Source organism: Pinus tabuliformis, chromosome 9, assembly GCF_031772625.1.
Source record: "Pinus tabuliformis cultivar Carrire ecotype Pingquan chromosome 9, CPIR1, whole genome shotgun sequence".
Taxonomy (NCBI): domain Eukaryota; kingdom Viridiplantae; phylum Streptophyta; class Pinopsida; order Pinales; family Pinaceae; genus Pinus; species Pinus tabuliformis.
Window position 1 is genome coordinate 1874816134 of NC_142307.1, and position 14569 is coordinate 1874830702.

The 14569-nt window shown below is 34.4% G+C and overlaps 1 pseudogene; it reads right to left on the reverse strand.

The window, feature by feature from the left end:
- Positions 1 to 3490: 3490 nt before the first annotated feature.
- On the reverse strand, positions 3491 to 4254 carry LOC149156373 (vacuolar iron transporter homolog 3 pseudogene; annotated as a pseudogene).
- Between the last annotated feature and the right edge of the window lie 10315 nt (positions 4255 to 14569).

The window sequence follows — 14569 nt, forward strand, 5'->3', positions numbered from 1 at the left end:
AATCGAGGGATTTCCTTCTAGGGCAAAAAACCCTAAATTAAACATAACTTATACTTTTAGATCATCGACCTAATGAACAACCCAGATTGACTACGAAGTTACAATATTTTACAAGGCAATTTTACATCTATTTTTAGATTTAGATGCATTGCCCCTGATCCCCCGTCGGGGGCCTGCTGGCCCCCCGACCCTTGTGGGAGGGACAAGTCCCCCTTGCGTTGAGGGGTGTACAATCTTCCTAGGGTATACATTTGTCTGAAAAAAATACCTTTGAGTCGGGAAGATAATCAGGCTTCACACCCAACACATGGTTGTTCGTGCTACAACTATGCTAACAGATTGAGTTCTTTTGGCATCCCAATCTTTCAACCAATTCAAAGAATCCTTCACAACATGGCTCATGTCTTCATGGATCACCTCCCTCTCCTCATGCAAGAATAGTATGCACAAAAAAAAATTCTTAATGACCAATATTGATGTTGACGTTGCAGATTTGATTATTATGATAAAAAACTTGAAATTCTGCAGGTGTCTCCCACAAACAGAAATTGATTGCTCCTATAAATTGGATGGGTTGCATTGAGGGAATTCAAACCACACTGCATCACGCTTAGACACACGCTCAAGAGTGCCTCCTCACCAAAATTCAGCACACACTTCGCACCGCAACAAATGATGCCCTAACTGGTTCTCAAACTCTGGACAAAACACCCACACATTCAACACATATACAACATATGCAAGAACACGTCTAAGACAAACATATTCGTCATACACAGCCCTATAGTCGATTGACATAAAAAAAAAAAAAACAATACACATCAACTATTCTATGTACACAATAGTGATTTAAGATTTAGAATTCTTCCATCTTTTTGCTATCTCTAATAAGAGTCAAGCCCATACAGATACCAACCAAAAAATTGGAATAGTAGTTATGTTACATAGATAACACATATAACAATTCATAGATTCTAATAGATTCCACATATAGTACTTATGATATCCAATAAATTCTAAACACTAACAAACCAAACCTACTTATAAAACAATATAAATAATATTATTAACAAAAATTATACATAAATATTTTAATATATAATAAATACTTTTTTACTTTAAAAACATTATTTTATCCCTTGAAAGATATGTTTTATTTTATCCCTTGAAAGATATGTTAATGAGTACTTATTGAGGTGTACGTCTCATTATAATGAAAGAAAAATTTATAACGAGAATCAAATAATGCATATAAAGCTATAAATCGTATAACATGAATATAAATGGTCTTCATTATTTGCTTGTTCTCTAACACCAATATCAATTGTCACCATTATTTGCTGGCCTGGAAACAGATATTGCTTTATAAGTGATATAAATAAATTATAATTGAATATTAATAGTAGTATTTATTTTTAAAGATGTTATTTTCGTTTCTTACAATAAAATTATTTAAATGTTTTTTATTTTTATTTTTACTTTATCTTTTATCATTATTTTTGCTTATCAATTTATATTTCTTATTTTTAATTGTAGTACATTATCATTGTATATTATAATAATATGTTTATTAATTAAAATAGTAATTTTATTTTTCTAATAATTTATTAATATTTTTTATTTTTATAAATATTTTTTATTTGTTCATTATATTTAAATTCTAAATAACTACACTACCATTTTTACTTATAAAATTATATTTCTCATATATATTAAATATTAACTATGTTTTTATATCTCATTTAACTTTTATACACATTGGGATTTAGATTAATAATAAAGCATTGATTCATATTCTTACAATGTAAAAATAACAACAAAATAAATATAGCATCACTACTTACATGGTGGATAACTACAATAAAAGATACACATTTTTTTCTAACTGGTTTTATTTCATTTTCATTTTATTTTATAAGATTTATTTTCTATATTATATTTATTACATTTTAATATTATATTTATAGTAAAGTAGAGTATTTTTTTCTATAAGCAATGTTTTTTTGTTTGATTTCATTTTCATTTTGATTATTTGGTTTTTTGGTATGAGATTATGTTTCTCTATTATATTTATTTACATTTTACTATTAAAAAAATCTATAGTAAAAAAGAGAATTACCGAGTTTCTCAAATATAATGACATAAATAAATTTGTAATTCTTCTTCTCTTAAAAAAAAAGACTAAAAGCACATTTTATAAAATTGTTATTCAATATTCACATTAAATTTTATTTTAAAAATATTTATAATAATATTAAAAATTATAAATCTTCACTTTATCAAAATTATGGAGATTCAAGAAAACATCTCTAATCTTTTCAAATAGAGAAATAAAACTCTAAAACAACCTAATTAATTTCTCAGAAAATCAATCCTATTTTATAAAAATATCTTTAAAAAAAATCACTTTAAACTTTCATATAAATTCCATTGTTTTCAAGTGGATCATTCCTCAATTTAAAATCCATGCTATGGCAATGGGGTTTCCACTCATTCAACCTATATTGTAATGTATAATATTTGTATGAGTGAGTATTAAATAATACTAGACAATCTTAATAGATATTAATAAATAAATTCTACGTCGGGTCCTTTTTATTTGGCCCTCCAAATATATCTCTACCGCCCACTTTACTTAATACATATTTATGAACTTTATCTTTGATAAAAGAAAACATTATTGGCCATTATTCCAAAATTTCATACTCATTACTCCAAAATTTCCTGCTGATTTTTTAAAAATATACCATGCATTTTTTTCATTTTTAAACCTCTTTTATAATCATCATCGTAATGGAGAACCATGTCTTAGTTAACCTAAAGAAATCCCAATTTATACAAACGACGAGATTTCTTGTAATAGAAGTGGCAGTGAATTCCCAGTCACCTCCCAGACACCTAAGTGCAACGTTCATGTCATGGGAAGGAACGATACAAAACATCGATTCATTTTGGCAGCAAACTGGGTATCTCCAACGCCTACCGTCAAATGGATGAAGCATAAAGGAAAGGCAGGGTGGATACCCTAATTTTACAAATTTACTGTCGTTTCCTTTTTAACTTTGTTTACCCTAAAGGCATCAACGCCTTTTATTCTTAATTTTTAGAAATAAATAAATTTAATAAAATAGCTTATAGAAACAACTGCGAATAAACCTACATGAAAACATTATCTGGAAAAGAAATTCCAACACAATCTTAATCACTATATCCCTACCGCATATTATATTAGAATTTCTGAAATAAATGGTAGAAATATCGAAATGTAATAAAAGGATATAGCCTAACAGTTCCAACAATTTGAAGAATTACTTGAGCAATGAGGAATAAACCGCAATAGTGAAATTTCAATCCACCCAGAGGAAGACAATCTCCTTTTAGCTGAGTAAAGAAATTTCATCCATAACAACATATGATTTAAGTTACAGACAAATGACTACAATCCTTAAAATGTAAATTTCAGAATAATTAGGAGCAGTTCAAAATAATTCTATCCTGCTATAGCTGCAAAGATCTTGAGCAATCCATAGGTTATTAACAAGGCCATCCAACCTCCTATAAGTACTCTCAGAGTTCCTTTTACCACGGGAGAGCGGCCATAGTAAGCTCCAATTGCACCAAAAGAAACAAGGGTCACGCTGGACACAAACGCCAGCACTGCAACTCTAAGGGCGTAACAGGATATAAATACTGCTGAGAGTAAGGGCACCGCTCCTCCCACAGAAAATGCGAGGGCAGATGCAAGCGCTGCCTGCAACGGGTTGGGGAGACTTTCATCCCTAATAGGGTTTCCTAGATTGTTTGTTCTTATTTTCACGGTAGAGACTTCTACATCACGTTGAGCAGACACAGAAACAAATTCCCCAATTCCATACTGCAAGCTCCTGCCACCAGGGCTGCCAAGCCTGTTACAGCTATAGTCTTCGCATTTGATTGGACCGCTCCCACTCCTATTATTAACGACGCTATGGTAACCAATCCATCGTTGGCTCCCAGCACAACAGCCCGAAGCCACTGCCCTCTTTGCTGAGAATTCTCTCTACTTTTTCCATCTTTCTCTGTCCTTCCGGTCGACTTATGAACTGGAGTGCTAATGCTAACATCTAATTGTTCAGGAGATGGGGATAACTCTATAACCTCCCCGTTTTTTATTGTATAATTAGAGTCTCTGGCAGCCATTTGCAAATAAAATGGTGACTTCTCTGCCAGATGATCAAGGAAAACAAAGCAAACAATCACAGCAATGTAACTCATATTGATGGAACACATCATTAATTTATACTATTGGGGGCCAAACTGTTGAGGGCCGTTGCCCGCCATCAGCATATTCGATCCGAGGGCAGGGTGCCCTTCATTCAACGTGTGTGATAAGCGTGTTTTCGTTTATTTTGGCAATTTTGCTGTTATTAAATTAGATTTCAATGTGAATGTGATGATTCTCGGGATCTATGTTTGCATGCGTAGTGAATCAGGCAGAGTCACGACTCACGACCTGCTACATTTCATTTTCACAAGAACACCGATGTGCGACAGGCATGCTAACTTCCATCACTGTACAGAAGAAGAGGGATCACAAAATAGAGGGCGAATTTCGAGTAACATCAAAATTTTATATTCTTATATCCACGCGGAAGATGTCTTAAGAGTTGAGTATCGGTATTCCATTATTAGTTTACATTCACACAATTTATTTTGTGAAATTTTACTTCTATATATAAATATATTAAATATTTTAAAACGTTAGAGAAAAAAATTAAGGTTTATAGGCATGCTAAACCCCACGTCTTAATCTTTCCATGGAAAGAATTATGATGCATTTAAGAACTTTATTCTTATTCTTAAATTAGATAAAGCAACGCCACAATCATGATGAATTCAACGGATTATGATTATAATCTCCTTGAAATTGTATCTTCCTCTTTTTATAAATAGCTTGCGAGAAACCCTATCAATTATTTCCATTTTCGTTAAAGCTATCAAATCTTCTTCGTTTCTTCATCCCCAATTCAAAATTGTCTTATCTCGTCCCACGCTATAACTTCTATAATCTACGATCAACTCAAAATTCATAAGAAAGGCATTCCCTTAGGTTCATAGTAAGTTCCATTTGAGCATCTAGGCACACAATCTCTGAGTTTCTTGTTGATAAGCTTCAACCCTTCATTCGAAACCCCCCTTCTTTCATTAAGGACTCAGTCTATTTTAATCAAAAGTCCTCTCACCTTTGCCTCAATTCCAATGACATCATGGTCAACTTTGATGTGGTATACCTATTCACAAAAATCCCTCAATTTAATCTCCAACCTTGTTGATCCTGAAACCCCTAGCCTCATAAAAATTTGCCTCAACTATACTTTATTTTCCTTTTGTGGCACATGTTACAAACAAATACAAGGCACTCAAATGGGATCCTCTCTATCTCCACTGTTCATTAATATTTTGGAGAATCATTTTGACGTTAATGCCATCAACTCTTTGCAGCTCAAAACAAAATGTTGACAATTGTGGATGATATCATTGTCTTCTGATCTCATGGGATTCGTGCCCTCCATGGCTTATTGAGCTACCTCAAGAACTTGTCCCCTCACATCCAATTTACTATGTAATTAGAAGAAAATGCTTATTTACCTTTTCGGATGTGTTTCTTTCGTGTGGTCCCGATGGTTCACTTTTTCATCAAGTGTTCCACAAAAATTCCCACATTGAATGTAATCTTCTTTCTTAATCCCATCACGATCTAGCCGAGAAATCTTCCATCCTAAAAATACTATTTTCTAGGGCTATTCGCATCCTTGATCCCGATCTCCTGTCTAAAGAAAAATACCATCTCTTCAAAGCCCTTAAAAATAAATAAATAAATAAAAGTAATGATTATTCCTCCAACCAAATCAACAAGGCATACTCAGTGTCTCATCTCCCTTCCTCTAAGAAACCTCCAACACTCCCCCCTAAAGCTATGATTTCACTTCCCTAAATGAAAGAGAACAGTGACCGCATCTGTAAAATATTAGTGAAGAAAAATATTAAAACTCACTTAAAACCCTTCAAGACATTAAAATAATTATTCAATTCTCCCAAAGGTTAATTGATCCATTGACAGACCCCCGAGCTTATAGAATTTCATGCTCCTATGGAAATTATTATATTGGCCAAATATGTAGATCTGTAAAAGCTTGCATGAAGGAACATATGGGTGATGTTTATCATAATTGTCTTTCAAAATTTTTTCTAGATTACTCCTTCAAATATAAACACATTATCTTCTTTAACCAAACTAAAATTATCACCCCCACTCCCTTTTGTTCCACCTATATTATTCATGAAGCCCTTGAAATCAAAAAGCATGCAAATAGCTTTAACTATGAAGATGGCTACAAGTTTAGCCATTCTTGGAAACCTCTAATTCACAACCTTAATCCTTGATCTCTTGCCCACTACATGGTCTCAATTATTTCTTCTTTCAATTTGCTTACTTTCCTTCTCTTTCATTTTTTATCATCAATTTAATTTTCAATTCTTTATCTTTTATTAGTCTCCCCTGCCCAAGTATATAATTCCCTTGCATTCTTGTATTTACTTCTATATTATTTACTTATAAATCTTTTACCATCAATACTATTAATTAAATTACTTCTAGTGTCACTAAAGCTATCAAATAGTCTTCTCTTCCCCATCCCCCAAATTCAATAGTGTCTTAGCTTGTTGTGCCCTATAACTCCTAGAATATATGGGAAACCAACAAATCATAAAAAAGAATTCTTCTTAGGCCCATAATCAGTTCCATTGGAGTGCCTATAGATGCTTTCTCTCAGTCTCTTGTTGATAAGATTCAACCCTTCATTGGAAACTCCTTTCATTAAATACTTAGCCCATTTTTTTCAAAAGAACTCTCACCTTTGCATCAATTCCAATGACATCGTGGTAATATTTGACGTGGTATCTATATTCACAAAAATACCTATACCTTGAACGCTTGATTTAAACACCAACCTTGTTGATCTTGAAACCCTTAACATCATAAAAATATACCTCAAATACACATTATTTTCCTTATGTGGCACATGTTACGAACAAACTGAAGACACCACAATGGGATCCACACTATCTTTCGTGATCGTAAATATTTTCATGGATCAATTTGAAGTTAGACCCATCAAATCTTAGCACCTCAAGCTAACATGTTGACAGTTATTTATGGTTCATAATTTTGTCGTTATGTCTCATGGGATTCCATCCCTTCATGGTTTCGTGAACCACCTCAATAGCCTATCCCCCCAAATTCAATTTACTATGGAATTAGAAGAAAACTCGACTTTACCATTTCTAGATGCATTGGTCTCTTTTGGTCCTCATGGTTCACTTTCTTATAAATTAATCTACAAAAATACCAACACTTGCTAATATCATCATGCCCACTCCCACTACAATCTAGCCCAAAAATATGCCATCCTAAAAAACACTCTTTTCTAGGGCTATTCGCATTTATGGTCCCTACCTCTCTAAAGAAAAATATCAACTCACAAAAACCCTTAAAAACAAAAGAATACAAATAAAAACAATGTTTATTTCTCCATCAAAATCAATATGGATTATCAGAAAACTTGAGTCCCTTCCTCTAAGCAACTTCCAACCCACCCTCTAGAGCTATGATTTCACTTCCCTATATAAAATGGAACACTGATCACATCTCTAAAACATTAGCCACAAAAAATAGTACAACACCTTCAAGACATTAAAAAAGTTATTCAATTTTCCCAAAGATCAGTTGGATCCATTGATAGGCCCTCGAGGTTATAAAATTCCATGCTCCTGTGGAAATTCTTATATTTTCCAAACTGGTAGATCCAGAAAAGCTTGTCTGAAGGAAAATATAGATGATACATATCATCATTTCCGTTTAAAATCTTCCCTAGTTGAACACACATTCAAATCTAAACACCTTATATTCTTTGACAAAGCTAAAATCCTTACCCCCACTCCCTTCTATTCCACCCCAATTATCCAGGAAGCTCTCAAAATTCTTCGAAACCTATAATTCACAACCTTCAACTTTGATATGCCGTACCTCGCATGGTCTCATATTAATTTCCTCTTCCATTGTGTTCCTTATCTTTCATTTTTTATCATCAATTTAATTTTCATTTCTTTATCTTTTATTAATCTCTGCCCAAGTATATAATCCCCTCACATTCTCACTCTAATTTTTTATCTTAATTATTCAATAATTAAATTTTTCTTTTTTTAACTATTTAATTATTAATTTCCTAAAAATTAAAAATTTATAATTAGAAATACACTAATTTTTCCCCCAATATACATTTTTATTGATTGGTTTAACTATTATTTATTGAATTCTAGCATTCCTTATTAACCTCCCAAACCTAACATTCCTCTCTCCTTTTTTTGCACCTATATAATCATATTTGCACTCTTTTCTAATCATTTTGCTTCATTTGGTTTATCACGATGGATGAAGTGTCTACCCCAAACATTGGACACTATCCTCAATCCACATACATAGTAAAGATATGGAGAAATAACATCACTATAAAATTTTATCTAATTTATATATAAATTATTATTATGTATTTTTAGAATTAATTATCACAATATAATGACACGAAAGGTGTTCGTTTTTGAAATTGGTTAGGTTAGGAATTGCCTACTATTTTCATCTTAGTTCGACATCTTTCGATCTACTATTTTGCTTATTAAATGATTTTTTTTCAAAATTTTTGCATCTCCCACCGCGAAATCCACGTAGAGTGCAAGCAAAGTGTTGATGTCATCTTCTTCTCTTCTACTTCGGCCTCCACTTGCAATTGTTGTCTCCTTCTGAATGTTTGTGCTTGTAGCGCTTACAGTATTAGTAATCTCTCACTGCGACAACAATGATTGGAGACTATAGGAGCACAAGGCCAAATAAATGGTGCAAAAAACAAATTTTGAGGTAAAACATATCAACAACAGAAATTGTGAGAGGTTGTAATTACTTATAACATGAAGTTTTGATCTAGGGGATCAATTTAGTGCTCAAAATTAAAAGTGATAAAAATTAATCGAAACCTATACAATTGGATAAATCTTAGTGATCTGAATCCAACGCAACTTTTTTCACTCAAAACTGATATCGTAAGCTCCCATTATTGTGTTCTGATCGATTTTCCAAATAACTAAAATTTTTAAAAGTTGGGTTGTAGGTACGCCCAGTTAGTAGTCCGTATGCTGATTGGGTGAATGACTATATTTTTATGGGCCTATGGTCGATTGACACTTGTCTCGTTATGATTGGCTCAAATGTTTTATTTTTATGCTAACTGTGTAAATTTTGAGTCAATAGTGGAGGGGTTACCACGTTGGCTCCGTAGGTAGGTTCAAATATTTGGTATGAGGCTGAACTGCCTCCAAAGGATTCAAAACCATGACCTGTAGCACATAATTATAGGCTCGCACCAATGTGCCATAGGTGTTTCTTAATAGCATTGACAAAGGTGTTCTATATAAAGTTTATAAAAAACGCCATTGGGGGAGGGGGTCGGGCTAAGCCCTAGTGCCTGGCCACCCCAAAACTCACGAGACCACAGGTGGAGGGGCCGAGAGGCTAAGCCTTAGCCCGGCCCAACGCCATATCCTTCAACAAGAAACACATCGGAACCACAGATAAAACTGGAGGTGAAATGTTGGAGGAGGCTAGTGTCAGGGTCACATGGCACCCCATAGCAACGAGCGCATGGAAATGTAGAGGGGGTCAAACCAAGGTGGTCAACCCCAAGGCCACATGACGAGACATAGAACCGCGAGTGTTCAGAGTAAGGGTTCCAGCTCTAAGTCACCAGGACCCAATGCAACCAGGAGCGTGCAAAGTAAGGGGTCCAGCTCTAGGTCACCGGGACCCAATGTGACCAGGAGCGCAGCTAAACCAAAGGGTGCAGAGTTAGGCCCTGGAATCCAAGTCCCAAATGTGGTCGTATGCGCCAACGTGACCGAAATTTTAGGGACTAAGGGCTTAATTAGTGGATTAATGGTCCTATAATTTCCCATGTTAGGCAGGATTGTAGGCAATATTTGTGTGAAGGTTCCGAGTTTGGGGCGCTCAAGCCATGTTTCGGTCGAATTGTGGGATGACTAGCGATATAATTTTGGAAAAACTGGTAACATGCATAACATAGTCAATTTTTGGCCTAATGAGGTGAAGAAAGAACATAGATGGGAGTTTTTGACAGTGCTAAATCTATTGGAGACATCACTTTTTTGTTTGAGCAATTTCAAAGCATGTAAACACACATTTGAGCACTTAATGAAATAGGCCCCACATTGAAACTCTACTAGGAGATGTAGCCCAGGAGGGGAGTGAACTCCTTTATCATGTTTTGTGTTATATGTTTCAAATATGCTTATTTTGTCTCTGTTTGGATGCAAATTGTAATTAAATTCACTTGTTTTATGTGTTTAGTAAATTAATCCTCTACCAAAAACACATAATTTTCACTTGCAAATTGTTAAAAATATTCATGTTTACATATTCAAAACATTTTGGTATCAGAGCATTAGGTTATTGTGAAGGTTTGATTTGTTTGCAATTTTTTTTTTGATGATTACAAGGTTGAAGCTTAAAAGAGGAGAACGAGAACTTGTGGAGCCAAGATCTCAAATTGTTTCAAGGAGAACAAACACACCTCAAGCTTTAATAGTTATGCCACATGAAGAAGGTTCTGAAGGGATGTTTGAAGATGAAATAACTTTTAGAAAAGCATTCTTTGAGATGTCTAAAATTGTAATGGTTCTTTATGAAGAGATAAATGCAAGGTTGTAAGGAGAGAGCTCAAAACCTCTAAAAGGAGACTGAGGAAAAGGATACAAGACTCTAAAAGGGAATGGAGGGAATGGTGAAAAACCACCACCTTCACCTCCATCATCCTCATCCTCATCTTGATCCTGATCCTCTACTTCTTCTACCCTTTCACAAACACCTCGTAATTCTCCAAAAGGACATGGTAAAACTCCTTTTCTAAAGATTGATATTAATTTTGAATTGTCTATGTATAATGGAGAGGTAGATGCTGAGAAATTAGATAATCAGATCGTCAGATTGAAGTCTATCGCAGTATACAAAGAACTAAGGATGATGAAACCAACATTAAAATTGCTTCTCTTAGATTGGAAGATGCAAGACTTATTTTGTGGGAAGCCAAAAATCAAGAGGACATGAAGGACATGATTTTTTTATATAACTAATAGTCGGGTGATGTGACAGTGCATAGTAAGAAGTGATTGCAGCAAGGTAAAAGGTAAAATGAAGGAATTGGACAAGAATTCCTTTGGATATGTTTGGAAACCCTAATTCCAAACGAATGAGTTCTTTGCCTAGAAGAAATATTCTTAACCTTAATCTTGTCTCGCATTATGTGGATACCTGCTATATTCATGAACATGTACTTGACAGGTATATTAGGTAGCCTTTAGTTACAGCTAGATCTATCAAAGGATTGGAGTCCCTTGAGAGATGGAGTGGATGTGTTCAGTTGTAATCAATGCAATTGGCACAAAAAGATGAGGTAACTATTGTATTGTTATGTTTATTTATGCACTAACATTTATGTGTTAATGAGAGCATGATGTAGGGAGTTTCATGGAGAGAGAGGTTTCCATGAAATCTCGAAGAAGGCTTAGGTCAAGAATTCACTGGGAACCATGGGGATTGAGTCATGGTGTCTCTTGTTAGTCTTGTGGTTTTGGTATTTTATGATTGTTGCACCTAATTTTCATTTTTTATTATGTCTTGTGCATAGTTATGCCACTTTGTTGCGATGTCGTATTTATTTTTGTTTTCATGGTCTTCTTGTTGTTGTCTCCTTTCTTACCTTTTATTGTTTTAAGCCTTGGAAATTGGTTTGGAAAGAAGAAATTTGATGGAGCTCAAGGAGAGTTTTATGTTACCCAACAGGTAATGAAGCTCGGTGTATGAGTAAGTGCAACGGAAGGTAAGACTATGATAGTCATTTGGACTAGATGGGTCCATTGTGGTAAATGGACAATGGCAGTACATACATGAGAAGGGTAACCAGAAAATGTAAACTAAATGGACTTGAGGTGTCACATGGTTTGACGAAGTTGGGAATGGTGGTTCTCAATGTTGTGCATGTTGTGCACAAATAAGGAAGTTCTCTTAACCTAGACCTTATGTTATCTGGTAATTATGTTATGATCATCACAATGTTGATGTTTATATATGTATACATATATCTATGTATGTATGTCATGTGTGGCAGGATCATCATGGATCATGATTATTTAATACTAATATATATATATATATATATATATATATATATATATATATATATAATATATATATATATATATATATAAAGATATATATATATATGTTTATATAAGTATGTATGTATGTTTTTGTCCAATAGATCATCAAGAATTGTTCTTGTGGCATAATGATTTCTTATGAAAACGAATGGCATGAAGAATCTCTTGGCTATGAGGAATCAAGTGGGAAGAGTAGTCATGATAAATATATGAGGTCATTATCATGTGAATATGAATTTATATTGTATGCTTGTATTATGCCTTTGCTTATGTTATGGATAGTTTATACCGAGGGATACATTAACAAAATGAAAGAAGTGTGGTTTGTAGCATGCTAGGATACACATGGATAAGGCACTGAAAGATAGGTTTCTTGGTAAGGACAATGTGGTTTTGAATGCATGGCAATACTGTTGTGCATATGTTTTATATCTTGTACATGTTTCATCTATGATGTGTGGACATGCGTGGTCTATATATATAGTGTGTGTACATGTTGTTTATGCAGTGCTATGTACAAGATGGTACATATAGTGTTGTGTGAATATTGCATATGGTGTTGTGCACATGATTGGATATGTAATGTTGTGTAGAGATGATGTTATATACATGTTGGATATGAAATGCTATGTACAGCTACTATTGCATGCATGTTGTACATGTGGTGCTATGTACATATGGTGTTGTGTGCATGATTGTACAAGAGGTGTTGTGTGCATGTGGTGCTATGTACATGCTGTACAAGTGGTGCTGTGTGCAGGTGGTGATATGTACATGTCATGCATGTGGCACTGTGTACAAGTGGTGTTTCGTACTTGTCGTGCACATGGTACTGCGTATATGTGGTTTTGTGTACACGTTGTACAATGGCGCAGTGTACATGAGGTGTTGTGTACATGTTGTGCATGTGGTGTTGTGTACATGTGATGTTGTGTACATGTGATGTTGTGTACATGTTGTGAATGTGGTTCTTTGTACATGTGGTAGTGATGTACATGTGGGATTGAGTGCATGTCGTACATGATGTGTTACGGGCATGTGGTACTATGAATGTGCATTGTGTAGTCATGGTATCATGACATATGTATTCATTATGTTGCACTCTATATACGTAATTGCGTTGTGTTGTACACTGGGTGTAGGTGTATGTGTTGTATGTTAGGTGTAGGTGCATATATTTCATGGTGTTGTATGCAGTGTGTGATTGTATGTGTGTGCTGCACACTATGTGTATGAGCACATGTATGAGGAGATGACAGTGGGTGATTGTCGAGTGTGAAAACCGATCTGAAGTGCGTACAAAATAAAGCCAAAGGTATAAGCTAAGATTTTATGAAAGGATAAGTATCAACATTTTATTTCAAGTTTACTATGCATGTGATTTATGATTATGGTATGTCATGATGATTACATGTGATTTTTTATTCTAGTTTATCATGGTTACATGTGATTTATGATGGTTTTTTTTTGAGTTAACGAGATGTGATATGGTTATACATGATGTTTTAATCAAACAGTTAGTTTGACTTGTTGTGACAGGAAGTAAAAAATATTGCAAGTGTACCTTATTGACAAGCTACCAATGAGGTATGATTTGAAGTTATTTCAATTTATTTTAAATATAATGAAAGTTATGTGCTTGGAACAAGAATGCATGAACATGCCCGGTTGGGTGGTTGAAATTGACTTTAAGTGTTGGCAACAACAAGAAAAGAAATTGAAATAGGTAGCAGTACGTTAGTAAAGAATTCTCAAGTAGGGCCATTGTGAGACACTGGTACCCAATAGTGTCCACTGATTTCCATGATCATGTTACAACCAGTATGATGGTTTTGAGGTAGGGATATTCCTTGGTTTTTGTATACTCCGATGTGATGAAGCCTTGCCAAGGGATGAAATGAATGAGATGGAGGTGCAACCAGAACTTGGAAGGTGAGTGACTGCATGGAAGGGGTTGACCACATTGCCCAAGGGACTATGTAGCAGAAAAGGGAAGGTCGGGGATATATTTTTTTTGTCATTAGTATTTCCAGATGGAATGAGATGCACATTGGAAGTGTTCCTTGGAAAAATGAGTCAATAACTATTCACTGAGAGGAAAAGTGGCACAAGATTATAGCACTAGACATTGGATGTATATTTGACATTGCAGTAGGATTCTAAACTTCCCTGGGAAGGAGGTGAATCTTGGTACTAATTTTGAGGGTGGAGGTGTGAACCTCTAGGATCCCTTTGTTGATTGATATGG